At 42.1% G+C, this 27,735-nt stretch overlaps 1 long non-coding RNA gene across 1 annotated transcript in view; it reads left to right on the top strand.

Annotated features, from left to right (window-relative positions):
* The window catches only part of LOC141095134 (uncharacterized), a 115,156-nt gene extending 87,638 nt beyond the window's left edge, over positions 1–27,518 (top strand). Inside the window, exons 3-4 of the long non-coding RNA XR_012233311.1 lie at positions 26,192–26,360; positions 27,264–27,518. This is a non-coding gene — a long non-coding RNA (uncharacterized lncRNA). The remainder of the gene's footprint in view (positions 1–26,191; positions 26,361–27,263) is intronic.
* The last annotated feature ends 217 nt before the right edge of the window (positions 27,519–27,735 follow it).

Raw genomic sequence — 27,735 nt, forward strand, 5'->3', positions numbered from 1 at the left:
AGTCTACCCACAAGTGTTGTTCACCGATGGCTTCTCTCCCTCCATCTCTACTTGATTAACAGGTCTCTCCCTGTGCACATATCTGTTAATTTAGTTGAGTGGGGAGGAGACAAGCTTGTCATCTCAATATCCTTGTTCCCGGTGTTTGCCATTAATTATGCCTTCTCTGATGCGTAGCAGTAGTTCAGAATAGAACATAGACGTGTAATGATGGAGCCTGTGTATGAAACAGGTGAAAATTTCAATGTAGATGTACCATTGTTATGCAAAAAGCTGCAGTAGGTGAAACACTAAGAAAAACTATGAAATAAATTGAATAGCTCCCAATTTGACATATATGCAATGTCAATAGGTAATCACATTTTTAATGGGAACTTGACAGCTGATCCTTGAGCAAGGCTGCATGGTTTCAGCCATATACAAAAGGTTTAACACTGAAATGCTACAGAGAAAAAACATAGTATAATAGCCACTGGGGTCGGTGCCATATGGAAGACTAGTCAGACAGGCGGGTCCCTGGCGGCTTATCCCTGCCCACCTCCACTGACTGATGGGTCTCACCTTGTACACACTCAGAAGGAGAGACCTGTCACTCAAGGACAGCAGGCGGGGAGAAGCCGCCGGCTATTAAACTTTGTTTTTCTCTTAAACTTCACAGTGTATCAGAGTTAAACATACATGTCTACAATCATGCAGCAGGTGTCTGATACATGTGGAATGAATTGGGCACAAAGGGTTCCCTTGAAAAATGTGTACTCCATTATCTTAAGCAGTCCCTTCTTTTTCTTGTGCAGAAAATAGAAATTATTGCTTCTGGTTTCTACCACAGAACACCTTATACAGGGTGGGCCATTGTTTTTCTTGTGAAATTCTCAATAAGTTTGATGTGTCACATGACCCTCTTCCCATTGAAAAAAATAAAGTTGGATCCAAAATGACCAACTTCAAAATGTCCGCCATGGTCACCACCTATCTTGAAAAGTTTCCCCCCTCCCATATACCAATGTGCCACAAACAGGAAGTTTCAAATTTTGGAATAAATTCATGGACTTCAGTGCGCTGCTAGACAAATTCACTAATCCAGGTTATGAGAAAGATTAATTGTTTATTTCCCAACGCATTTCAAAGTGTATACCACTTCTTCCTCAGGGGATGACATATCTCGATATGTCATCCCCTGAGGAAGAAGTGGTATACACTTTGAAACGCGTTGGAAAATAAACAATTAATCTTTCTCATAACCTGGATTAGTGAATTTGTCTAGCAGCGCACTGAAGTCCATGAATTTATTCCAAAATTTGAAGCTTTAAGCGGTCACAGAGCTGACCCTTGGACGTGCAGCAAGCAGACTACTGATCCTATATGCCTGAACCTCTCCTGAAAAGGGTGAGTACATTCTAAATTATTCTTTTAACCTCTTCCCGACTGCCCACAGTAGATAAACGTTGGCGCTTGCTGGGCTTTGTGCAGCGCCGACGTTTATCTACTGTCGGCGGTTTTGTGCCCCCCAGGACCCCCACGTACCTTATAATGCAGGGATCCTGGCGCACAATGCATGCTGGGACCCCTGACATCATCGAGACCTGATTGGTTCAGGTCCTGATGACGTCAGATCACAGCAGCCAATGAGAGAGCTCGCTGGGAAAAGTTTGTTGTAGCAACAAACTTTCCCAGCGATCTGCCTTATAAAAATGCTGTTTCTCCTCAGATCTCCTGTCAGTGAGAGATTTGAGGAGAAACAGCGTTACAAGTGCTGCTGGCAACAGCTGTGCCAGGCAGCAATTGTGCTATAAAGTAAAAAAAACAATAAAAAACCCAGATAAGGCAGGTTAGGGCTAGTAACAGTTAGGGTTACTGTTAGGTTAAAGTTAGGGTTACGTCAGTCAGTCACGTGACGTCAGTCAGTCACGTCACGTCAGTCACGACACGTCAGTCACGTCACGTCAGTCAGTCACGTCACGTCAGTCAGTCACGTCACGTCAGTCACGACACGTCAGTCACGACACGTCAGTCACGACACGTCAGTCACGACACTTCAGTCACGTCACGTCAGTCAGTCACATCAGTCACGACACGTCAGTCAGTCACGTCACGTCAGTCACGTCACGTCAGTCACGTCAGTCACGTCACGTCAGTCAGTCACGTCACGTCAGTCACGTCAGTCACGTCAGTCACGTCACGTCAGTCACGTCAGTCACGTCACGTCAGTCACGTCACGTCACGTCAGTCACGACACGTCAGTCACGACACGTCAGTCACGACACTTCAGTCACGTCACGTCAGTCAGTCACGTCAGTCACGTCACGTCAGTCACGACATGTCAGTCAGTCACGTCACGTCAGTCAGTCACGTCACGTCAGTCACGTCAGTCACGTCAGTCAGTCACGTCAGTCAGTCACGTCACGTCAGTCACGTCACGTCAGTCACGTCAGTCACGTCAGTCACGTCACGTCAGTCACGTCAGTCACGTCACATCAGTCAGTCACGTCACCTCAGAGTTTTCTATTTCTGGAAAAAAAATAAAAACTAATAAAATGGCCCGTCCGTATTATAGTACAGAGGAAGCTTATGCACTGTTATGTTCTGACAGTGAAGAAAGCGCAGTGTCAGATGGCGATGTGGATTTCGAGGGCTTTAGTAGCAGCGACAGTGATAGCTCAGAAATGAGCAGTGATTCTGGTCCATCTTCACACACAAGGACCAGTACAACAAGAAGGACAAATAGCGCTTCTGGAGAAACGTCTCCAACTCAGGGAACAATGCCCAGTACTAGCGCTGTCCCTAGTGCTTGTGAATTGGCGCACGTCAGTGTCCAAGGGGCTTTGCCTCTTGATGTAGCATTTCCCAGATGGGAGGCTTCGGATTCGGCTACTCCATTCATCCCTAATTTTAATGCCATTCCTGGTATAAATGTGGAGGTGGAAAATTTTGGACCAATTAATTTTTTTAATTTGTTTATGACAGATAGCTTGCTAGAGCATATTGTCCTACAAACAAATTTATATGCGTCCCAATTCATCAGCCAGAATCCACGATCCTATTATGCTAGGTCAAATTTATGGACACCAACTAATGTCTTAGAAATGAAAAAATTTTTAGGACTTACATTCGCTATGGGGCTTGTAAAAAAAACGAGCATTCGGTCCTATTGGTCCAACCGCCCTGTTCAAGCCACCCCTATGTTTTCTGCAGTTCTTCCTAGGACCCGTTATGAAATGCTCATGAGGTTTTGGCATTTTAACGACAATAGTCAATCCCTGCCCAGAGATGCCTCAGAACATGACAGACTATTCAAAATCAGACCCATCATCAAAGACTTAACAGAAAAGTTCTTGAGGCTCTACACCCCAACAGAAAACATTTCCATTGATAAGTCCCTTGTAAAATTCAAAGGAAGACTGCACCTCAAGCAATTTATTCCTTCTAAGAGAGCAAGGTTCGGAATAAAGCTCTATAAAATGTGCGAGAGTTCAACTGGATACACAGCTGCTTTTCGCATTTATGAGGGGAAAGATAGCCAACTAAACCCACCAGGATGCCCTACTTATCTGGGGACATCTGGAAAAATTGTTTGGGAGCTGATAACTCCATTTTTACAAAAAGGCTATAATCTGTATATTGACAACTACTACACCAGCATACCCCTATTTAAAAGTCTGGTTGACCATAACATAGGGGCTTGTGGGACCATTCGCAAAAACCGTCAGGGGTTTCCACAATCGTTGGTCAACGAAAAGTTCCGAAAGGGGCAGTCAGGGGCTTTACGCAATGGAGAGCTGCTTGCCCTTAAGTATAAGGATAAAAAAGATATTTTTATCCTGAGCTCGATCCACACAGATGCCACAAAGGCCATTGCAGACCATCAGGGATCCACTACTCCAAAACCTGTGTCTGTCATTGACTACAACAAATATATGGGGGGTGTGGACCTTGCAGATCAGGTTCTACAGCCATACCAGGTATCAAGAAAATCATATACCTGGTATAAGAAGTTAGTCATTTATAATATATATACATATAATTCCTTTGTGTTGTACAGAAAAGCCGGAAATACAGATACTTTCCTTGATTATCAGGAAAAGGTCATTGAACATCTTGTTTTTGAAAATTTTGTCCCCGCCAATCCTTTAGAATCTGAAGATGTTAGAAGACTCACTGAGCGACATTTTATTGCACTCATTCCAGCAACTGAAACAAGAAAGAACCGCCAGAGAAGATGTCGTGTATGTTCCAAGAGAGGAATGAGGCATGATACCCACTATTATTGCCCACAATGCCCATCATTGCCAGCCTTATGCCTCCATGACTGCTTTAAAATCTTCCATACAGAACCACGTTTTTAAACTTTTTTGACATTCAATGCAGTCACTTTTGGGGGCTTATGCTGTTCTGGCACCTCAGGGGCTCTGACAATGTGACATGACATCCTCAAAACATTCCAGCAAAATCTGAACTCCAATATGGCGCTCCTTCCCTTCCAAGCTCTGACATGCGTCCAAACAGTGGTTTATCCCCACATATGGGGTGTCATCATACTCATGACAAATTGCACAACAACTGTTGGGGTCTAATTTCTCTGGTTACCCTTTGGAAAAAAAATTGAGGGCGAAAAGGTAATTTTTTGTGGAAAAAATATGATTTTTTTTATTTTCACGGCTCTTCGTTATTAACTTCTGTGTAGCACTTGGGCGTTCAAAGTGCCCACTACGCATCTAGATAAGTTCCATGGGGGGGTCTAGGTTCCAAAATGGGGTCACTTATTGGGGGTTTCCACTGTTTAGGCACGTCAAAGGCTCTGACAATGTGACAGGTCACCCACAAACAATTCCAGCAAAATCTGCTCTCCAAATATGGCACTCCTCCCCTTCCAAGCTCTGCCGTGCTCCCAAACAGTAGTATTCTCCCACATATGGGGTATCGGCATGCTCAGGAGAAATTGCTCAACAAATTGTATGGAGCAATTTCTCATGTTACCCTTATGAAAATGCAAAATATGAAGCTAAAACAATTTATTTGTGAAAAATGTTGCTTTTTTTTATTTCCACGGCTCTATGTTATAAACTTCTGTGAAGCACCTGTGGATTCAAGGTGCTCAATACACATCTAGATAAGTTCCCTAAGGGGTCTAGTTTCCAAAATGGGGTCACTTATTGGGGGTTTCCACTGTTTAGGCACGTCAAGGGCTCTGACAATGTGACAGGTCACCCACAAACAATTCCAGCAAAATCTGCTCTCCAATATGGCACTCCTCCCCTTCCAAGCTCTGCCATGCGCCCAAACAGTATTATTCTCCCACATATGGGGTATCGGCATGCTCAGGAGAAATTGCTAAACAAATTGTATGGAGCAATTTCTCATGTTACCCTTATGAAAATGCAAAATATGAAGCTAAAACAATTTATTTGTGAAAAATGTTGCTTTTTTATTTCCATGGCTCTATGTTATAAACTTCTGTGAAGCACCTGTGGGTTCAAGGTGCTCAATACACATCTAGATAAGTTCCCTAAGGGGTCTAGTTTCCAAAATGGGGTCACTTATTGGGGGTTTCCACTGTTTAGGCATGTCAGGGGCTCTCCAAATGCAACATGGTGTCTGCTATCGATTCCAGCCAATTTTGCATTCCAAAAGTCAAGTGGTGCTCCTTCCCTTTTAATCTCTGCTGTGCACCCAAACAGTATTATTCTCTCACATATGGGGTATCGGCATGCTCAGGAGAAATTGAAAAGCAAAATGTATAGACCATTTTCTTCTGTTACCCTTGCGAAAGTAAAGAAAAAAAAGTCTAAAGGAAAATTTTTGTGAAAGAAAAGGAAATGTTTATTTTTCCCTCCACATTCCATTCATTCCTGTGAAGCACCTGAAGGGTTAATAAACTTCTTGAATGTGGTTTTGAGTACCTTGAGGGGTGCAGTTTTTAGAATGGTGTCACTTTTGGGTATTTTCTGTCATATTGACCCCCCAAACTCACTTCAAGTGTGAGGTGGTCCCTAAAAAAAATGGTTTTGCAAATTTTGTTGTAAAAATGAGAAATCGCTGGTCAACTTTTAACTCTTATAACTTCCTAACAAAAAAAAAGTTTGATTCCAAAATTGTGCAGATGTAAAGTAGACATGTGGGAAATATTATGTATTAACTATTTTGTGCGATATAACTCTCTGATCTAAGGGCATAAAAATTAAAAATTTGAAAATTGCAAAATTTTCAAAATTTTCACCAAATTTGCATATTTTTAACAAATAAACGCAAGTCATAGCAAAGAAATTTTACCACTGTCATGAAGTACAATATATCACGAGAAAACAATGTCAGAATCAGCAGGATCCGTTGAAGCGTTCTAGAGTTATGACCTCATAAAGTGACACTGGTCAGAATTGATAAAATTGGCCCGGTCACGAAGGCAAAAACAGGCTCGGTGCGAAGGGGTTAATAATAATCCGGATAAGACCCTATTGCGCTTTTTTGTTCCTTAGTTTGATTGCAACAAACAGGAAGTTGATATCACCAACCATTCCCATTTTATTTAGGTGGATCCATATAAATGGCCCACCCTGTACTTTATTTTGTGATAAAACTTCTAGACCCCACACTGAGAATGCACAGAAATATGAGGCTGAATTCACTATCTAGTATTGCTATTCATCTTACAGTCTTTCATACTGTATTGTTGGTACAGTTATGCCAGCTGAAATGAACGTGTGATAACTAGATATGATTTCTGCCAGGGGAAGAGTCTTGAGGAGATCATTTGCATATTCCCAGTGCCTTCTGGGATAAGTGAAGAGTCTCCGCGAGCTCAACGATCACTGGGTTTTGGCCGTTAAGCAGAAAAGAGGAAATTGGAAAACCAGGGGAAGAGTCTTGAGGAGATCATTTGCATATTCCCAGTGCCTTCTGGGATAAGTGAAGAGTCTCCGCGAGCTCAACGATCACTGGGTTTTGGCCGTTGCAGCTGAAAAGAGGAAATTGGAAAACCAGGGGAAGAGTCTTGAGGAGATCATTTGCATATTCCCAGTGCCTTCTGGGATAAGTGAAGAGTCTCCGCGAGCTCAACGATCACTGGGTTTTGCCCGTTGCAGCTGAAAAGAGGAAATCGGAAAACCAGGGGAAGAGTCTTGAGGAGATCATTTGCATATTCCCAGTGCCTTCTGGGATAGGTGAAGAGTCTCCGCGAGCTCAACGATCACTGGGTTTTGGCCGTTGCAGCTGAAAAGAGGAAATCGGAAAACCAGGGGAAGAGTCTTGAGGAGATCATTTGCATATTCCCAGTGCCTTCTGGGATAAGTGAAGAGTCTCCGCGAGCTCAACGATCACTGGGTTTTGGCCGTTGCAGCTGAAAAGAGGAAATTGGAAAACCAGGGGAAGAGTCTTGAGGAGATCATTTGCATATTCCCAGTGCCTTCTGGGATAAGTGAAGAGTCTCCGCGAGCTCAACGATCACTGGGTTTTGGCCGTTGCAGCTGAAAAGAGGAAATTGGAAAAACCGCGCGCCGAAATTTGGCTCATCTTTCATCGTTTTTAAGAAATCTCAAGATGGAAGAGGCCAGGAGCCATTTGGTGAGCTGCATTTCTTGCTACATGTTCACAGATTTACCAGTGGAAAAGCCAAACTTCACATGCCACAAATGCAAGCTTGTGTCCCTGTTGGAGGAAAAGTTGCAAAATCTCGAAGAGAGGTTAGCTACGTTGAAGATCATTAAGGAAGGTGAAGAGTTCTTGGACAGAGCAGAATTATCTCTTCATGTTACAGAAAGAGAAGAAATTCGAAGTGCACCTGAAGAAATAGAGGAATGGAGACATGTGACCCAAAGAAGCAGGAGGATCAGGAGGCAGTCAGCACCCATACTGCTCAGGAACCAGTACCAGGCTCTCACGCAGGAAAACGATGAAGAAATACATCAGGATAAGACTTTGCCAACAAACAGCAACCTTGTACGCCCTCAGAGTCCTCCTGGATGGAGAAAGAAAAATGTTGTGAAGAAGAAACGGAGAGTGGTGGTCATGGGGGATTCCCTGCTGAGAGGAACAGAGGCCGCTATCTGCAGACCGGATATAACTACAAGAGAAATGTGCTGTCTTCCAGGTGCAAAAATTAAAGATGTGTCTGACAGGATATCAGGACTCTTCAGACCTACAGATGACTACCCATTCCTGCTACTACATGTGGGGACAAATGACACCGCAAGAAACGACCTGGAAATCATCTGCAGAGACTTTGAAGACTTAGGCAAGAAAGTGAAAGAACTGGGAGCGCAGGTGGTCTTCTCTTCCATCCTCCCAGTGGATGGCCATGGAACAAGGAGGTGGAATAAGATTCTGCAGGTGAACAACTGGCTACGTCGATGGTGCCATCAGCAACGATTTGGATTTCTGGATCACGGAGTGAACTACTTATACGATGGACTACTTGCTAGAGATGGGGTGCACCTTACGAAGACTGGAAAGCATGTATTTGGAAGTCGCCTTGCTACACTTGTAAGGAGAGCTTTAAACTAGAACAACATGGGAAGGGAAGCAAAAGACCAGAAAAAGCCATACACCTGACAAATGCTATTGAGAACTCTGCTATTAGAAGTGGAAAGGAAGAACAAAGACGAAAGAATCTAATTAATAAAAATATTGGAGAAAGAGAAACCAATCACAAACTAAAATGTTTCTATACTAATGCACAAAGCATGGGCAACAAACAAGGAGAATTGGAACTACTAACACAGGAACAGAAATATGATGTAATTGGAATCACTGAGACTTGGTGGGACAATACACATGATTGGAATACAAGACTAGAAGGATACAACTTATTTGCAAGAAACAGACTTGATAAACGAGGAGGGGGTGTCGCATTGTATGTTCGAAACGCGTATATCTGCACAGAGATTGAAGCTTCAGAGACTGGGAGTTCTGTGGAAACTGTTTGGGTAAGAATACAAGGACAGAACAATGGAAAGGACACCATTGTAGGCATTTACTACAGGCCGCCTGTGCAAGCCGAAGATATAGATGAACTCTTTATGCATCAGATGGCCAAGTTCTCAAAAAAATATGACATAGTTGTCATGGGAGATTTCAACTATCCAGACATTTGTTGGGAATCTCTCTCAGGCAAAACTAACAGGTCAAGGAAATTCTTATCCTCTCTTGCTGACAACTTTATCTTCCAAAAGGTAAGGGAGAAAACAAGGGGAACTGCTACCTTGGATCTAATCCTTATAAACAGGGAGGAAATGGTTGAGGAGGTAAAAGTGGCTGGGACCCTAGGAGGTAGCGACCATGCTATTTTAGAATTTTGGATTACTAGAGGTGGAAGACCTGTGAAGACTCAGACGTCAAGGTTAGATTTCAGAAAGGCAGATTTTAAGGGATTCAGAAAGAGAATTGGAGGGATCCAATGGCTGGATATCCTTAAAGACAAAAATGTCCAGGAAGGATGGGAAATCTTGAAAAATGAAATTCTCAAAGCACAGTTGTTAACAATTCCGAAAAGAGGGAAGAATAGGAAGCATTTAAGGAAACCAGGATGGATGAACACAGAACTTAAGCACATGCTAAAAAGGAAGAAAAAAATGTTTATAAAATGGAAAGAGGGAGGCATATCTAAAGAAGAATATAATGCTGTCTGCAGAACCTGCAGGGCACAAATCAGATTAGCTAAAGCTGAAAATGAACTGAGGCTTGCAAGAGATGTCAAAAGCAATAATAAAGGATTTTGGGGATATGTCAAAAGTAAAAGAAAAGTCAAAGATGCTATAGGATTTTTACAGGATGAAAATGATGAAATGGTAAGACAGGATGTTGAGAAGGCTGAACTTTTAAATTCCTATTTTGCATCTGTTTTCTCTCAGAAAGGAAATGCAACATCAACTGTTATTCACTGTCCTATTAAGGGAATAGAAGAATCCAGGATATCTATAAACAGAAAGATAGTGAGGAAACACTTAGCTAACCTAAATGAATTCAAGTCTCCAGGTCCAGATGAATTACACCCCAGAGTACTGAAGGAGATAGCAGAAGAAATTTTTGAACCCCTCTCCATAATCTTTGAAAATTCTTGGAGAACAGGAGAAGTGCCAGAAGACTGGAGAAGAGCAAATGTTGTTCCTATCTTCAAAAAGGGGAAGAAGGTGGACCCAGGCAACTATAGGCCGGTGAGTCTGACTTCTATATCAGGAAAGATCTTTGAACAAATTATTAAACAACATGTATGTCAATACCTGGATAAGAATGAAGTGATTAAACAGAGTCAGCATGGGTTTCTAACTAATAAGTCATGTCAGACTAACTTAATTTCCTTCTATGACGGTATCACTGATTGGGTGGATCAAGGAAATGCTGTAGATATAGTATATCTTGACTTCAGCAAAGCATTTGACAAAGTCTCTCATACAATCCTTATTGAAAAAATGACTAAGTATGGAATGGACAAGGCAACTGTTAGGTGGATTCATAACTGGCTTAGTGATCGGACCCAAAGAGTGGTCGTAAATGGCTGCACATCCAGTTGGAAGAATGTCTTAAGTGGGGTACCACAGGGCTCTGTCCTGGGCCCTGTATTGTTCAACATCTTTATCAATGATTTAGATGAAGGAATTGAGGGTAAACTGATTAAATTTGCTGATGACACAAAGCTAGGAGGGATAGCTAATACTAGAGAAGAGAGAGAGAGGATTCAAAAAGATTTAAATAAACTGGAGAAGTGGGCAGCAACTAACAGAATGGTTTTTAACAGGGAGAAATGCAAAGTACTACATCTGGGCAATAAAAATGAAAAAAGCATATATAGAATGGGAGGAATAGGGCTAAGTGACAGCACATGTGAAAAAGACTTGGGTATACTAATAGATCACAGACTGAATATGAGTCAACAGTGTGATGCAGCAGCAAAAAAGGCAAATGCAATTCTAGGATGTATTAACAGAAGCATACAGTCTAGATCACGTGAAGTCATTATTTCCCTCTACTCCTCTTTGGTCAGACCTCATCTGGAATATTGTGTCCAGTTTTGGGCACCACATTTTAAAAAAGACATCAACAAACTGGAGCAAGTTCAGAAAAGAGCGACCAGAATGGTGACCGGTCTGCAAACCCTGTCTTATGAGGAAAGGTTGCAGGATTTGGGAATGTTTAGTTTGCAAAAGAGAAGACTGAGAGGAGACTTAATAGCTGTCTACAAATATCTAAAGGGCTGTCACATTGTAGAAGGATCAACTTTATTCTCATTTGCACAAGGAAAGACTAGAAGCAATGGGATGAAACTGAATGGGAAGAGACACAGATTAGATATTAGAAAAAACTTTTTGACAGTTAGAGTGATCAATGAGTGGAACAGGCTGCCACGAGAAGTGGTGAGTTCTCCTTCAATGGAAGTCTTCAAACAGAGGCTGGACAGACATCTGACTGGGATGATTTAGCGAATCCTGCTTTGAGCAGGGGGTTGGACCAGATGGCCCAGGAGGTCCCTTCCAACTCTACGATTCTATGATTCTGCCAGAAATGTTCTTTCTGTCGACATTTTAGACCAATTCTCCTGACAGATTAGATTCAGAATGAGAATTTTATATATATTTTTAGGTTTTTTTTAGCAAACAAGATCGCAGAAACTTCACTAGCAATTCTGAAGCAACTGACACCAGCTGTGTCTTATTTCATAGCTTTTTTAAGAGAATGTATTCAAGGGCTATCATTACTGTAGGAATGTCAATATTATGTTACAGATAGAAAAGAACTGATATCAGTCAACAATAAGTTTGCAGTTCTTCAAACATATGCAAAACCTATGCAAACAAAGTGTTAAAGGCATTAATCATTTTACTGACTTTATAGGCTAAAAACTCAGTTATAAAAGTAGAATAGGTTACATTTGGATATATTGTCTTTTTCACATTTGCCTTTGAATTTCTCATAGACATTTTTAGTGCTGTAATAGAAATGCAATTATTATCCCCCCAGTGATCTTATTGTATTGCACTTTGTGCGGTGGGTTATTAAATGTTACAATGGTAATTTTTTCATACACCTGTAAGCATAGGCACAAGCATATGCACCTTTCCCGATTTTGCTCTTAGGACTCATACTCACATGCGAGATACTCGGACGAGTTTCGCATGTCAATACCCGACACTGTCGCCGGCACTCGGATCGGAGCGTTCAGCTGTATATATTTCAATGCAGCTGAACGCTCCGATCCGAGTGCCGGCAGCAGTGCCGTGTATTGACGTGCGAGACTTGTGCGAGTTTCTCGCGTGTGAGTATGAGCCCTTAGACCTGAAGTTTACATTTAATCTAATCTAATATATACCAGTAATAAATGACCATTGCACCTTCCTGCGGTTCCCCTCCTTCAGTACACATTGTGTTCTTTTACCAAATGGTTATGTACCTCTCACAACTAAGAGTCTCTTCATCTTCCCCTAATAAGCTTTATGTCACTTTCCCATTTATGGTTTTCCCTTCCTTTTGGCACTCTTCATCTCAGTACAAACTTCTTCCATAAAATCATTTTTTTTGGCACACTCACAAGATGTCACAAACCTCTTCATTTTTGCCTTCTAGCATGTACCCAACTGCTGGATACACTGAATCAATATTTCACTTAATTGCATTCATCTGCATGTCACCATTTCTCTATCCCTTCATATTATTTATCCTTATGTCCTTTTTCATATATTGTCATGCACAAACATTCTAGTCCTTTTCATCCCTGTAGGGTCATTGGTAGCTGTCATAAAATAGAGACTCCACCATTTTTTAGTCTTTTTTGTTTTACCTTTAATATTCTCCTTTCCATAAATTTAAATATCATTGGACATTATCACTGATTTTCTTACACAAAACTTTCCCAGCATTTCACTTTCAGAGCACTTTATCCCACTTACGTAACACTTTATTTGCTCCTACACCTTCAGTTTTGATTATTTATTAATCACTATACAAGTGTTGGAAGATGGCACATCACTAATTAAAATATTCCCCTTACAGCCTCACTCATCACTCCACTTCCTCCTTCACTTATTCTCCGCACTCAGCACTAATAAAACCACCCACACACTTTCTTCATTAGTTTCGGAACACACGGGTACTTAGCGATTAAACACCTCACTGAGTTACAGACGCATCCCACTGAGGTGCACATGCTTGGGCTATGAGCGTGCTCATGACATGGGATTTCACGGACTAGATGCGATCGTCAGACATTCACTAACGCCCCAATGGGCGGAGTGAATTGATGGCTGAATAGCATGACAGCTTTAGATCAAGAGTGTCACTCAGCTAACGCATGCTCTGTGACACTTATGAATGTGGCATTACGCGATACTGAGATTCCCCTCTGATTGATCACCAGGGATATTTAAACCAACCCACTACACCCTCTGCCTAGACATGCCCTGAAGAAGCTGGGCGAAACGTGCGCATCGGGGCAGAGGGACAGGACTCCTACACTCCAATTCAAGCTATGAACACTCAGGAAAACTTTATGCACATCTGGTTTTGCGTCTCTTTACTTGCAGACATATTTACCGTAACTTTAACCCCATAAAGTGTCTATGACAGCTATGTTGCTTTTGTTTGTAAACTCATAGGAGACCGAGCTCCATACTGTTTATGTCCTTTCATTTTTTGCAAGGTTCAACAGTGCTCTAACCAGATATGCTTAGACACACTGCTTTCACCAGCTACTTGGGTGTATTTGTTTTAGTAGCCATGCTCAGTTGTGTCTTAAGCCCCTGTTACACATAGCGATATCGCTAGCAATATCGCTGTAATGTCACCGATTTTGTGACGTAGCAGCGATATTGCTAGCGATATCGCTATGTCTGATACTTACCTCCGACCGACTCCCCCGCTGCCCATAGCTGATCGCGTGAGAACGTCTTGGACCATTTCTCGTCGGGCGCTTCCTCCTGGGCTTCCTGTGGCGCCGACAAGCGACGCGTGGACGCGGGCGGGAGGACGTCAGGATCGCCTCATTTGACAGGTAAGTAGCAACCCCCGACCCCTGCTATGTCGCTGATGAGATCTGATTGTGTGGCAGCTCAATAGCGACCACTTAGCGATGTACCAGCGATCCATAGCGTTGTCGGGATCGCTGGTGTATCGCAAAGTGTAACGGTACCCTAAATCACATGTGTTTGGACACACTACTTTCATCAGTCACTGTGCTATGTGAACAACTCTACCTCATGTGTTTGTGCTGAACCTATCTTGCTTCATGCTATCTTATAGCAATGTATTTATACATGCTCCTTTCTTTATATACTGTAATATTTGCACATGGCACTTAAATATGCAGTAATGCATTGACATCTTATGTTTACTTGGTGTTTAGTCGTAACCATTTCTCATTTATATATCTGAAATTCAGTATAATACCTTGCTTGTATGCTTTTTGAAAACCACCATCATTATTCAAAATGTATTATCCTGGTTAGCAATTAATATTGTTTTGAGCCATAAGTCCCTCTATCTTTTATCTTGTACCTTTCCCGATTTTAATCCTCTTTTATTGAAATGAAAATTAAAAAAAAAACAATTTCTAAAGATGTATCTCCCTTTACCTATGGTAAACATGCACCTAAGGTTAAAAAGTTGTATTAAGATTTGGAAGTGCTCACTGTTGTGAGTTCATTTTCCCCTTCACCTTTAATGTCTGATGAACTCCCTCTGCTGGTGAAGAGAGGTAGTGAAATTGATTGGGATGGGAAGAACCTGTCATTTGAACAGGCGGAGTGTGATTGGACATCTGGAATTTCTGAGTGGATATAAGGCAGCCGACGCCCTGCAGGGTTGCTGGTGATCCTTTCTGCTCTGAGCTCTTGCATCTAGTTTAGTTCCTGTCTACTAAAAGCTAAGTTTTTGCCCTGCTATTGTTCCATGAGATTTTGTCTGTTTCCTTAGTGTTTGTATTTAGCCAGTCCTGGTTGGGACTGGCTGAATTCCATTTTTGTCTCTGATCAGTTGATCTCTTGCTCTGTTTTCAGAATATACCTGAGTGCTGATATAGTGATTTTGAAGTCTAGCGACTTCAGGGCCTTTTTTCCTATCAGACGGTTGGGACATTTTTGGTAGGGTTTTTTGCGGATTGCAGCCAACATCTTTTCTGTCCTGTCCTATCTAGTTAGATGGGCCCTATTGTTTGCTCAGCCTGTCTTTCTGTCTGTGTTTGTGTTTTCATCTGTTTTTCACCGACAATACATGTTGGGGGCTGTCTATTGCTTTGGGGTCTGCTCTGGGGCAGTTTAAATTCCCCCTTTCTTTCTTTAGACTTATGTAGTTCTCCGGCTGTGACGAGGGGTCTAGGGCACCGTAGGAACCCCCCACGGCTACTGTTAGTTGTGGTGTATAGGATCAGGGGTCTGCAATCCGATAGCTACCAACCTCTCTGGTTTTCTGGACTTAGCTTGTATTTTTGTTTTCTCCTCCTCCGGTGACTCATTCATAACAGCTCACCTATTGATATAGGAATTTTTCATTATAAGGACATTAAGCTATATAATACTATTTGTAGTATAAAAGTAAAAGAAAACTCTTGACTAGAAATGGGCAAACCTGAACAGTAAATTTCGGGGTCTGTACCAAACACCTAGTGTTCGTGCACAGACCCCAAACACAGACTTCTCCAGGAAATCCATGTTACTGTTTGGGTATAGCACATCAAACACCGATGGCTCTGATCGTCGATAAGATCATTACCGTCAATCAGAGAGTTGTGGTTCCCACGCTGTCAGATGACTGCATGAGACAGTAGCTGTGACCAGTGGTAAAATGGTTATCTCATGTCACAGGTGGCTGATGAAAGAGTACAAGGTGGGCCGTTTATATGGATACACCTAAATAAAATGGGAATGGTTGTTGACCCAGAACAGCGCTCTGAATTTGCAGAATGGGCAAAAAAAAATTGGAACAGGACCCTCAGTTTACACAGAACATTATGTTCAGTGATGAGGCAAACTTTTCTGGATGGGCTATATATATGGATCCACCTTAATAAAATGGGAATGGTGACAGTTTTTAGCGTAGGGTGTCTTGCATTGAAATCTACTGCAATGACCAGAGTACTGCATTCACCAGACATCAACACAATTTCTATCCACAAATCACAAGTTAACCTCTGCGACATGTCAATGGCTGTAAAGAAAGAGAAACTTGTAAATAACCCATGAAAGAATAAAGTTACCTTAAAACCAAGCACACCATTGTTTTTCTTGTGAAATTCTCAATAAGTCTGATGTGTCACATGACCCTATTCCCATTGAAAAAAATAAAGTTGGATCCAAAATGGCCAACTTCAAAATGGCCACCATGGTCACCACCCATCTTGAAAAGTTTTCCCCCTCCCATATACTAATGTGCCACAAACAGGAAGTTGCTATCACCAATCATTCCCATTTTATTTAGGTGAATCCATATAAATGGCCCACCCTGTATTACTCCTATCAGTATGCAAAAGAAAAAAATAGAAAACTGAGCTGGAGTATGACTTGAAAACATGCATGATGTAAAGGCATGTTCACACTGGCCATAGAAACAAGCAAAACCAAAGAAAAGACAATGTATATGCCTGCTGTTGCTGATAACAGCGAGAGCAGATGCCACTAATGGATGTATTCATCAGCCGGAGCCTGTGCTTTAATTAAATTTTAAAAAAATGGCGTGAAATCTTTTCTATTTTTGATAACCAGCACAGGCAAATCTGACAACCCTCAGTTGTCACTGTTATCATGGCTGGTTATCAAGAATAGAGGTGTCCTACGCCTTTTTTTAAATTATCAAAAGCCCCACTTAGCCTAAAAATAGTAGCCTGCAGCCGCCCCAGAAAAAACGCATCTATTGGTTTTACTTTTCCTAATTGCCATGGTACAATGGGAAGTGGGGTAATATTTGTGGAGTTGATGTCAGCTGTTTTATGGCCACTGACATCAAGCCCACAGGCTAGTATTGGAGAGGCGTCTATAAGACGCCACCATTACTGACCCCATAGTTAGATTGTAAAAAGTCACACAGCCAGAATAAAATCATTTAATTGAAATAATGACAGAATCCTTTATTTGAAATTAAAAAAAACACAGTTATACTCACCTTTATGCCTAATCCATCAAATCACAAGTCACCTGTAAAAAACAGAAAATAAGAAACAACCATAATATTCACCTTTATGCCTATTCCACCAATGCCCATGTCCCCTGGAAAAAAATAAAAATGGCAATCAACCATACCCCTCTCCTGTCCAAAGTGAAGATAATCCATACTGTCCCACGACAATCCAGATGATTTGGACAACAGTGACTGCTCTCCCTGTCATCTGGCTCAAACTGACAGGAGCATAATTGTTCCTGCAGTGTCTAGCACTAAGCTCTCATGCAAAAGTTCACCAGAGTTCAAAGCTAGTTCATCAGATTTGTACTTCAGTGAACTTTCTAATGGCTGCTCAGCACTACACACTGTAGGAGTGATAATGCTCCTGTCTCAGTGTGTTCCAGCTATCGGGAATAGCGGTCGCATCACTGATCGTCATGGGACTATATTCACATTTGACAGGTGAGTGATAGGTTGTAATTTATTTTTCTTCTTTTCCATGGGACATGAGAATCATGGATTAGACATAAAGGTGGGTATATGGTTATTTACTATTTTCTGTTTTTATAACCAGTGATGTGGGCTTCAATGGATTAAGTGTAAAGGTGATTATTACTGTTTTTTTTATTTTTATTTCAAATAAAGGTGTCAGTGTCTTATTTTCAATTAAATGATTTTATTTTGGCTGTGTCTTTTTTACAATCTATCTATGGGTTTCTGTAATAGACGCCTCTCCATTACTAACCTTTGGGCTTGATGTCGCCAGCCATAAAATGGCTGACATCAACCCCACAAATATTACCCCACTTTCCACCGCACCAGTGCAAGTGGGAAGAGAGAGAGGCAAAGCACCAAAATTGGCTCATCAAATAGATGCGCCTTTTCTGGGGTGGCTGTGGGCTGCTCTTTTTAGGCTGGTGGGGGCCAATATCCATGGCCCCTTACCAGTCTGAGAATACCAGCCCCCAGCTGTTTTCTTTAGCTTGGCTTGTTGACAAAAATGAGGGGGAATCCACCAGTTTCTTTTTATAATTTATTTAAATAATTAAAGAAAAAACGTTGTGTAACCCCTCTATTCTGGTAACCAGATATGACAAAGCTGACAGCTGAGGGCTGAGCTGGTTATCAAAAGTAGAAAAGACCCTCAAGTCTTTTATTTAAATTTATTTATTTTTTTATTTATAGAGCGCAGGTGCCGGCTGATGAATACTCCCATCGGTGGTGCCTACTCTTGCTGTTATCAACAACAGCAGGCATAGGCTCATGAGAGTAGTACTCTCTCATCAGCCAATGCCTGCGACCAGCAGTAACCTTTTTACCTCACAGCTATTGGCTCTCACTGTCATATGACAATGTGGGAACCACAGCTAACTGGCATGTTTGTACTCCCCATTAATATGAATGGGATCGTGTTCAGGTACCGTTCTGGTACTCGAACTGAACTTTTTTAGATGTTCGGTCAAACTCTCTATATTCAAACATTTATGGGTTCACCCATCACTACTGACATGTCTGTTCATGCAAAAACATGCAGCAAACAGTGATATGAACCCAATGAGTTTGAGGTTTTTGCAAACCAGGTTTTGGGGTCTAAGTAATTATGTGCTCTTCATCCATAATGGGCTATAGACTTTCCACATCACTAACTCAGTCTCCAGTAGTCAAAGCTGACATGAAAATAGTTTTGTACCTGTTCCAGATATCCCGGGCTCTGTTTCTTTCCCATGGATCTGCTGCCCTCTAAGATACCCAGCATAACTTTATGATATCATCATTCTGGACCTATTTAAGGCCCACTAAGACACAAATATGTGTTTTAGGATAAATACTTATAGTATTGTATTGTTGTCATGCTTCTTGTCATGATGCTCTCACCTGGGGACGGGACCCCACGCCCGGAATCACCACTTCCGGCGCCGCGGCCACTCTGGGGTTCCCGTTGGGTGCACAAGCGCACCTCTCGTACTTACTTCCATGGCTGCACAATGTTGCTAGTGCGCATGGGCGCTCTTCTTGGTTCTAGCTGCAGACTTGTCCTCTCTATGGTCCTGGATGACCTGACCCAGAAGTCCCCGTGCTCCTGCCCTATATCAGGCTACCTCTTCCTATGGGAGGTGCCTGATTATTGTTGTGCTTCCTGGCTTGGTCTGCTTGGTCCTTGCCTGGCTCTGCACTGTATTCGGGTTCTCTGCCTTGTGCTCTGTTCCTGTACTCTACCTTGTGCTCTGTTCCTGTATTCTGCCTTGTGCTCTGTCCCTGAACTCTGCCTTGTGCTCCGTTCCTGTACTCTGCCTTGCCGTGCTTCCCAGCACATGCTCCGTGCATGCACTCTGCTCTGCTCTATCGTGCTTCATTGCACACGCTCTGCCTCTGCTCTGTGCTCTGTCTAAATTTGCACTCAGGTGTGCTCTCTGCGCATGTTCTGTCTAACTCTGTACTCAGGCGTGCTCCTTTGCATGCGCCCTGCTTTGCTCGCATCCGGGCGTGCTTGTCTGTGCACGCCATATGTGCTCTCGTGTACCCACCTTGCACTATCCTGCATCTAGCGCACTCCCGTATACACGCCTTGTAGTGTCCTGTACACTCCGTGCTGCTGTACACTCGTCCTGTATTGTCCTATACCCTGCATGCCCCTGTGTCCACGCTTTGCACACTCTTGTACTCTGCACATTCCCTGTTGCTAGACACACTCACTCGTGTCTCCTGTGAGCCGGCCACCTGGTGCCAGCAGTCATGATTCCTTACACCCTTGGGCTTGCCCCTGACACTCCCTGTAAAGGGGGTGGTCATCATTAGGTCAGCTCGCCCTGGGAGGGTTGGTGCCATGACCCAGAGGGTCAACTCCAGGAGTCGTCACAATTGTGCTTGTTTGTTGTTCTTCACCATCAGTTCCAGTTCTGCATCTATCATTGTGACCCTGCATACTCCCTGACTTGCTAGTTAACCTACTGCTGGATTTACTGCTGCTTTGCAGCAAGCCAAAATTCTGTTGTTGGACTGTGTTCATGTTGAGCATTTATTATTCCACTATGCCTGTGGCACCTATGCTTCCTATGGGTATTTCTTTGGACTTGTCATGTCTCTCTTCAACTGCTATCTTGTTCCTCTGGTCTCCAATGGGGCAACTCTATGCTCCATTCATGCTTTCCAGGTTTCTGTACCAACGCCTTAGATCCATTTGCCCACTTGGTATTTTAACTCCTTCATGCCAAATGATGGATATGTACTGTAAGTCATGAAGCATGTCTGGGACTCTGGAACTGCTCAGAAGCAGAGTACAGGTGTTTGAAAGATACTAGCTCCCACTGAAGAAACCACCTTAACTATGTATGTAGCCTTATTTTCAAGGCAATGCTCCATGTAAAAGAATTATGCAAAGTTAGTTATACCAGCCAAACAGAGAACCATCTGTAGACCACAACGTTTTAGAGTTTTTTCTCCTGGACAGTAAAAAGCAGAATAATGGTAGACTGTATTGAAATTCCAATATGTAGTTCAGGTGTGTGGGGGTATTGACTCCGACTGATGAGACTTAGCTAAGTATGGATAACTGGGGGTATCCAGCTAAATTATAAAAGATCTGGGGTCTTTGGGTAAAAAGTCTTCTAACTATTGACCTTCAAGTATTGCAATAGTTGAATTTAATTCTTCTTATGTTCCTTTACTATTATATGTGTTTTGTTTTTTTCCCTCTCTTATCTCAGTCTGAAGTGTCGTAAACCTGATACTAGCACTCTTCTGGCGTTTTGCTCATAGCATAGGTCGCTGATAATCGGTCCTGGTGTCTTATCTAGCCCCCAAGAATCCTTTATATTTTTCTGTTCCATGTATATGTTCTCCCAGGCTGAAGTAATATAACTTCACGTAAAAAGAATGTATCAACAGGTTTTTGTTAGTTCATCTGAAAGCCATCCAATGTGGGTTAAGAGACCCTGATTTCAGAAATGTGTCACTGAATTCACAGGGTGCAGCATTTGTGGCGCAATCAGAGTTTTTAGATGTAGCAAAGCTCTGAAAGCTAACCTCATCCACATCACAGATTTCTGTGACACTGTCTATTGACATTGAGCTGCTTATCACAGGAGGGGTGTGGTCGGACGACTTGGCATGAGGCAGCTAGTGATAAAACCTTTACTGCAAGAAAACAACAGCACACAGCCTAATAAGTGACACACCGCTGAAATCTATTTCAGCCCCTGCCCTGCTATCTTCGTTTTACATAGCAATAACCTGCTGACAGATTCATTTTAATTGATGGCAAATGTTATTCTAGCTTTCTATGTTTTTTGTTTTGCAACATGTTAAAAAAACAACAACTGCATATGGAGAGTTATTTTCACGTCAATGTTCCAAGGGAATAATATGCAAACTGACGTCAATCATACAGTACTGCTTTGCTCCTGTTTACATTATGGTTTTGGTGTTTTTGACACCTATCAACATAGAGTCTCAACCATCTGTGAAGCATCTAGGCATCTAATTTGCCATAAACTACCCTGATCTGTACAGAAAAAGAGCAAAAAAACCCAGAAAACTGTAATGTTTACTGATTAATCTCTGGTTTCTCTGCTATAAATCACTTTGCTGCACTTTCCTAGAAATGCGTGGAAAAAGTTGAACATGCTCAGCCAACTATTCCTTGTCTGCTGACCAAAGGTGGTACCTGCGCTTATCACATATTTATGGAATATCCTTTTGGTATTTCATATTTGTATGAGATGAGAAACAAAACTACAAGATGACTGTTATCCTTATCTACAAACTCATACAAGAAAACAAAATTAGTCCGCAAAGTCTGGTAGAGAAAGTGTTTCTCAAGGGCTTTCTCTAGGAGTCCTAGTAGCATTTAATCAGCTTTTTACATTCAAAATACTAAATCAATAATAGAATATTATATAACGTAGAGATCAACAATTCCCGATTTATACTAGCGCACATCCGTCAGATCCACTTAGGAGGATAGGTCTGCACTCCTGACATATCTTTATTAGAAATTCAAATAATCTTCACAAAGTAGCAATTCTGCAGTGCCCTTTCTTGGAACTCCACATTGCTCTGTACCTTGGATGTTCCTTGACTTGTATGAATAAATTGACACTGGGCGTTTCCGTTCCCCATGTGATTTGATGACTGTATGACCTCGGTACTCCAGAGTGTGTATATATATATATGCAAGTTAAAGATTCACGAGCATGATAGAGTGATCCTTAATTATTCACAAAGAAATTTCGGCTCTCCTGGGCCTTCATCTTCCACAGGCTTTGTAGTAAAATCTCGGGAATGGCAGAAGTCGAAAATGTTTGTGATGTCTGTGGCTGCGAAATAATTGAGTGTTGCTCTGTTCTATTCTTGAATCATTGAATAATTTCTGTGACAGCAGTAAAATTCTTAAACTTGTATTTATTGTACATAAATTGAATGCCATGATTTTTTTTTTCTATATTGTGAATTTTTAAACCTTTCAATCAGACAGCTCTATTGGTGGACTAGTTACCAGTGATGAGCGAGTGTGCTTGTTACTCGAGTTTTCCGATCATGCTCGGGTGTCCTCCGAGTATTTTGGCATGCTCGGAGATTATGTTTGTGTGGCGCCCCTGAGGCTCAGTCGCCACAGAGGTACTGCACTTTCTCCTAAGGTGTAGTGCCCCACCGCCTAGGTAAGTTGGGAACTCCTTTCCACACTCCAACAACTGCATCCCACACACAGGATAGTTCAGCACTGATCACATTGCGGCTCATGCTTAGAGGGTAGCAGAGCACCTCTGGTGATTCCTTGCTTCGTAACACGAGATGGGCTGGGAGGTGGGTGGAGTTAGGTATAAAATAGTGGGAAGGTTTAGAATTACAGGTCAGTCTGACAGAAGGTTAGAGGAGTCTGAGGTCAGTCAGACAGGGAGTCTGATTCAGAGAGCAGGCTGACAAGAGGTCAGCCTGAAGGGAGCTCAAGGCGGAGGAAGGCAGTCAGTCAGACGAGACTGAGGACTGGTCTTAGTGGAACGTGCTCCCTAGGAAAGGAACAGAAGGAGAAAGACGTAGAACTGCAACCTAAGCTTCCATAAGAGAGAGCAGGAACAGCGCGGAATGAAGGAGTAGGAGAACAGAGAGGAGTTGTGGGTTGGAAGAGCAACCCTGCCTATACAGTAGGTTCTCAGCACAAGGCCGGGCCTGGTCCCCAAGGTTGTATGGACACTTATGGTTCTGCAGCAGACACCGGTGGAGTAGTTGGCTGTAAATGCACTACTCCCATCCAAGACTTGGGACACAACAACAACAAGGATAGAGAGCTGGGATCCAGGAGGTCCCTGATCAGGCTACAGCTGTCTGTCATACAAGTAGAGTTGTTAGGAACATCTGACAGGAGGAACTTCAGAGTAACCACGGTACTGGAGCTCTTCACACTAAAAGGCACAATAGAGGAGTCGTTCAGGAAAGGTACATGTTGGCAGAGTGTTGGAGAGGAGAAGCCTAACATGCCCGGGAGGTTGATTGAGTCTCTGCCCTGGAGGACACGGCATGGAAGCAGGCACCAGTGGTTAACAAGAACTGTGAGTAAAGCGTTGAAACTGCAAGCCCTGGTGTCTTCCAGTCATTGTGCGCCAACACCGTCAGCACCGCTACATCTGGGTATCATCCTTTACACTACCTGCGCCTACACACTGCCCTGGGGCTACAGCTTCACCTGTGGGGAGCTATACCATCTATGCTGCAACACACCATCAGCCCCAGAGGATCTGCACGCAACGTTAGCTTAACATCTTGCTTGCCAAACACCACAGCTGGCGTCACGAACTATTCTATTTCATTAACTACAAACCACCATTGACATTGGGCGCCCAGGGCAACGGACCGGGTCACTGCTGCTGTGACACATTCCCCTGACACCGGCCCGGTACCGAGTACCCCACAGCCCTGGGTGTGAGGGCGACCCATTTGAGTCCCCGCAGCTGCATGATTTGTGGCTGCTAGACAGCCTGAATACATGTGGGGATTGAGATTGACTGTTTGTTAGGGAATCCCCACATGTATTCAGGCTGTCTAGCAGCTGAAAATCATGCAGCTGCGTGTATTCAAACATAATCTCCGAGCATGCCCAAACTACTCGGAGGACACCCGAGCATGCTCGGAAATCTCGAGTAACGAGCGCACACGCTCATCACAAATAGTTACTATTACTAAGTCAGAACTGATCAGGCAATGTTGGTCTTAGTGCTCATACAGACATCAGCTTTTCTCGCATGAGTACTTTTCTTTTTTTCATGGATAGCACTCACACCTATAATAGTCTATGCGATAGTCTAATTTTTTTTTTTTATTTCTCTGAAAAAATTTGTCTGCAAAAAAGCGTAGAGATCCAAATGTCAGAACAAACTCGCTAATGGAAAACTATGGATTCTACAAAAAAAAAATAAATAATAAAAAAAATCTGACAATAGTCGGCTGCTATCTGTGCGCTGTCTGTTTTTCATCGACTTTGATAGTAGAAGTTTGAGAAATCTCCATCATTTTTTTTTTCAGTCCAGGTTTAGACAGCCAGTCTAGAACTTTGGCCAGTCAGACAAAAATTGTGTATGTGACTCATTGTTCAGTTCTTTGTGATAGTCCATACAGCACATGAGTGCAGGAGCGGCCTGTTACATACACTATTATTCTTCGTAAATTGGTTGGTGTAGAAAAAAATGATTTGTAACTATTGGATCAATGTGCTGGCTGTTGATCATATGGACAGCAAACTGACCAAAAATATGGTCGCCTACAGAAGTTCTGAGGCCGGGTTCACACTTGCGAGTGTGATGCCAGAAACTAGGGTGAGCCTCTCACATGAATACCCGGCACTGCCGCTGGCACTTGGGACCGGAGTGTGCGGCTGCATGTATTTCAATGCAGCAAAACACTTTGCTCCCGAGTGCCAACGGCAGCGCTGGGTATTGATGTAACAGACTCGCCCGAGTTTCTCGCATCACACTAGCATCACAAAAAAAAAATGCTATGAACACTTTAAAAATAAATATTATAGACAATTTTAAATATTCCTCAGCAATATCATACAGATGTGACTGGCATTATCATATGTTCAAAACATGAGATATAATATGGATAAGGCAGACGGTGAGAAACAGGAGCCAAGAAATGTGAAAAAAATGGCTGATGGAAGCAGACGTGTCTCAGTAAAGAAATAAATATAAAAATAAAATGCTATAATGTGTGAGATAAAGAATACCTGAAGCTGATGCTAATGAGGTCATGTAAACATTTATGTGAAATATGAGAAAAAATTATTGTGCTAGTAGGTGTGTAAGGTTCAGCCAGGGCGGTAGTTGTGACTGAGGTGAACGGCCCAGGCGCGCCCTGGCCTCCTCTCACATACACTTCACAGTTCTCTGTCAGCATACCTATAGCTCCATTCTTCTCACCTTCAGGGCCTTTCCAGGGTGGCTGTACATTTTTTCCACAAATTTTAGTACAAACAGAGTCACAGTCAAATTCCAACTTTCAACACGAAACCTTACTCGTATTCGTTCTCCGTCCTTTCACTTCAGTTACAGCATTTATGTCAGGTAACACACAGTTTGCCTTCTTCTCTTTCCCTATTTTCTCACTGTCACCTTCCAGAACGTTCCCGGGTAGTCCCGCACTGGTCAGCATCAATGCATCCTCCCTGTCCAGCTTTCTATCTTTGGGAGTTCGCCTGTCTGTTTTGCCCCAGACAAAAGGCCCTCTGCACACGTACTAAGCCGCCTCATGATGAGCGATCTGTGCTGCCGTACTGCTGCCAACACTACCATCTGCAGTGTAGTGCTCTGTACTGCAATGTTCTGCACTGCTGTCATCTGTGGCCCTCAGGCCCTGAACGGCTGGACTTGTAACCTTAAACATTACGGGGCTAACTGCCCTGTCAGGGCTACTTAGCCCAAATTACAAAAATGCCGGATGCTCCCCGATGTAACCACAGTTGGCCCCTCCTACATTTAACTATTTACATTCTGAGCATATCTTTACCCACATCTAGAGTACTAAATAGGGTACAACACTTTCCCTGCCATAAGCATAATAACAATATATATTTATAAAACCATACATTAATATATACACATCTATACAGGGCGGTCTCGTTCAACTCTTACAGGTGCATCCAGGAAGGTGAAGAAAAATATATGGAAAAATACCATAAGAGAGGAAAATTTGTAGAAGAGGCCAAAACTTATCAAAATGGAATACACAAGCTAACGGTCATCCACCTATAAAGTGTGAATGGATGACAGTGATCTGTGCATCTACCTGAAGATAAAAACCAGGTAAGTATATAATATAGTCATAAAAGCAAGTATACAAATAACAAAAGACTGTCTGTCACTACTAAGCAGAATTTAGTGTGTACAAGTGCAAACTAAGAGTAGCCATCTCTATACATAACAAATAGCATGAAAACATGAAATAAATTAATTTGAATTGCATTACTGCTCTAGATAATAAGAAATAATGGAGATGCTTGGCACATGATTTGGCCAATTCATACGTGCCCAGCAGCCGACAACAAGGTGAACTTCGGTTGCTGGGAACCTATCTAATATAAATCCTCTCTTAGGTTGCATTTATGGGTAGGTAGTTTCCCTGCTATAATTAAAACTTCCACAGGCTGGTGGGTGGAGTGCTAGGTCAGACAGCTAATACACAAATAGCAAAAGACTGAAGGTCTCTTCCAAACAGAAAACTGGTGTGTACAGGTGCAAATTAAGAGTAGCCATCTCTATAGATAACCAACAAATAAAGTTGAACTCTGTAGCGCTATAGCATGCAAACATGAAATACATGAAATATGAGTTACATTACATCTCTTGATTATAAGAAAAAATGGATATGCTTAGCACACGCTTAAGTTGGCCAATTAAACAGTTAATAATTGAATTTAACCTGTGGCCATAGTCATTGTCATTTGGCAATTGGGCATTTGCCTGCCCACATTACCTTGTACTTCACCTTTTGGTCCTCAGTATGTATTTTAGAATTGTTTTATCTTCTACTAATATTTTCATTTTAATATATTTTTCTGGTGATTATGATTTACTCTGTTTTCTCTAGTGTGTATTTTGTATAGGAGAACATCACTATTGTAAGGGTAGGCTTCCAGCCCAGGTTATTCTTTTGTGCTATGTCCTTCTTCAAATGAGTTCAACTGATTGTGTATTTTTTATTCGCAGATTTTCAGCATACCATTCAAGTTTAAAAGTGAAAAGGCATATACAGTAGGCACAGTAAGAATATAGCCTAAGTGCCTTAACGGAGTAATATTAGCAGAAGTCTATTGGCAGAAAGCTGAATGTGATGGTGGCACACCTACTGTATAGAGTGGGTGTTATTATGCATGTGGTTTAGAACTTTTCTCGTTTTCTAAAATATGTCTTGTACACAAACTGTTACCATTTAAATAATCATATAAAGAATTTAGAAATGCATGGAAGTAGTTAATATAAATTAGTATAAAGATGAATCTATAAAAACATTGAAGTTGTAATTGTATTTTACATCTGTTTGATACATAAAAAAATGCAATGAAATGTTTCGAGGGCTTCCTACTGAGAAGAAAGATGCTGTTGCAATAATGTATTGCATATATTTTATACATTTTCTTTTCTGTGGCACAGTCAATGTTTATAAGAGAAGCTACATAAA

Source organism: Dendrobates tinctorius, unplaced genomic scaffold (assembly GCF_039654945.1).
Source record: "Dendrobates tinctorius isolate UK_male_01 unplaced genomic scaffold, ASM3965494v1 ptg000067l, whole genome shotgun sequence".
Classification (NCBI taxonomy): Eukaryota; Metazoa; Chordata; class Amphibia; order Anura; family Dendrobatidae; genus Dendrobates; species Dendrobates tinctorius.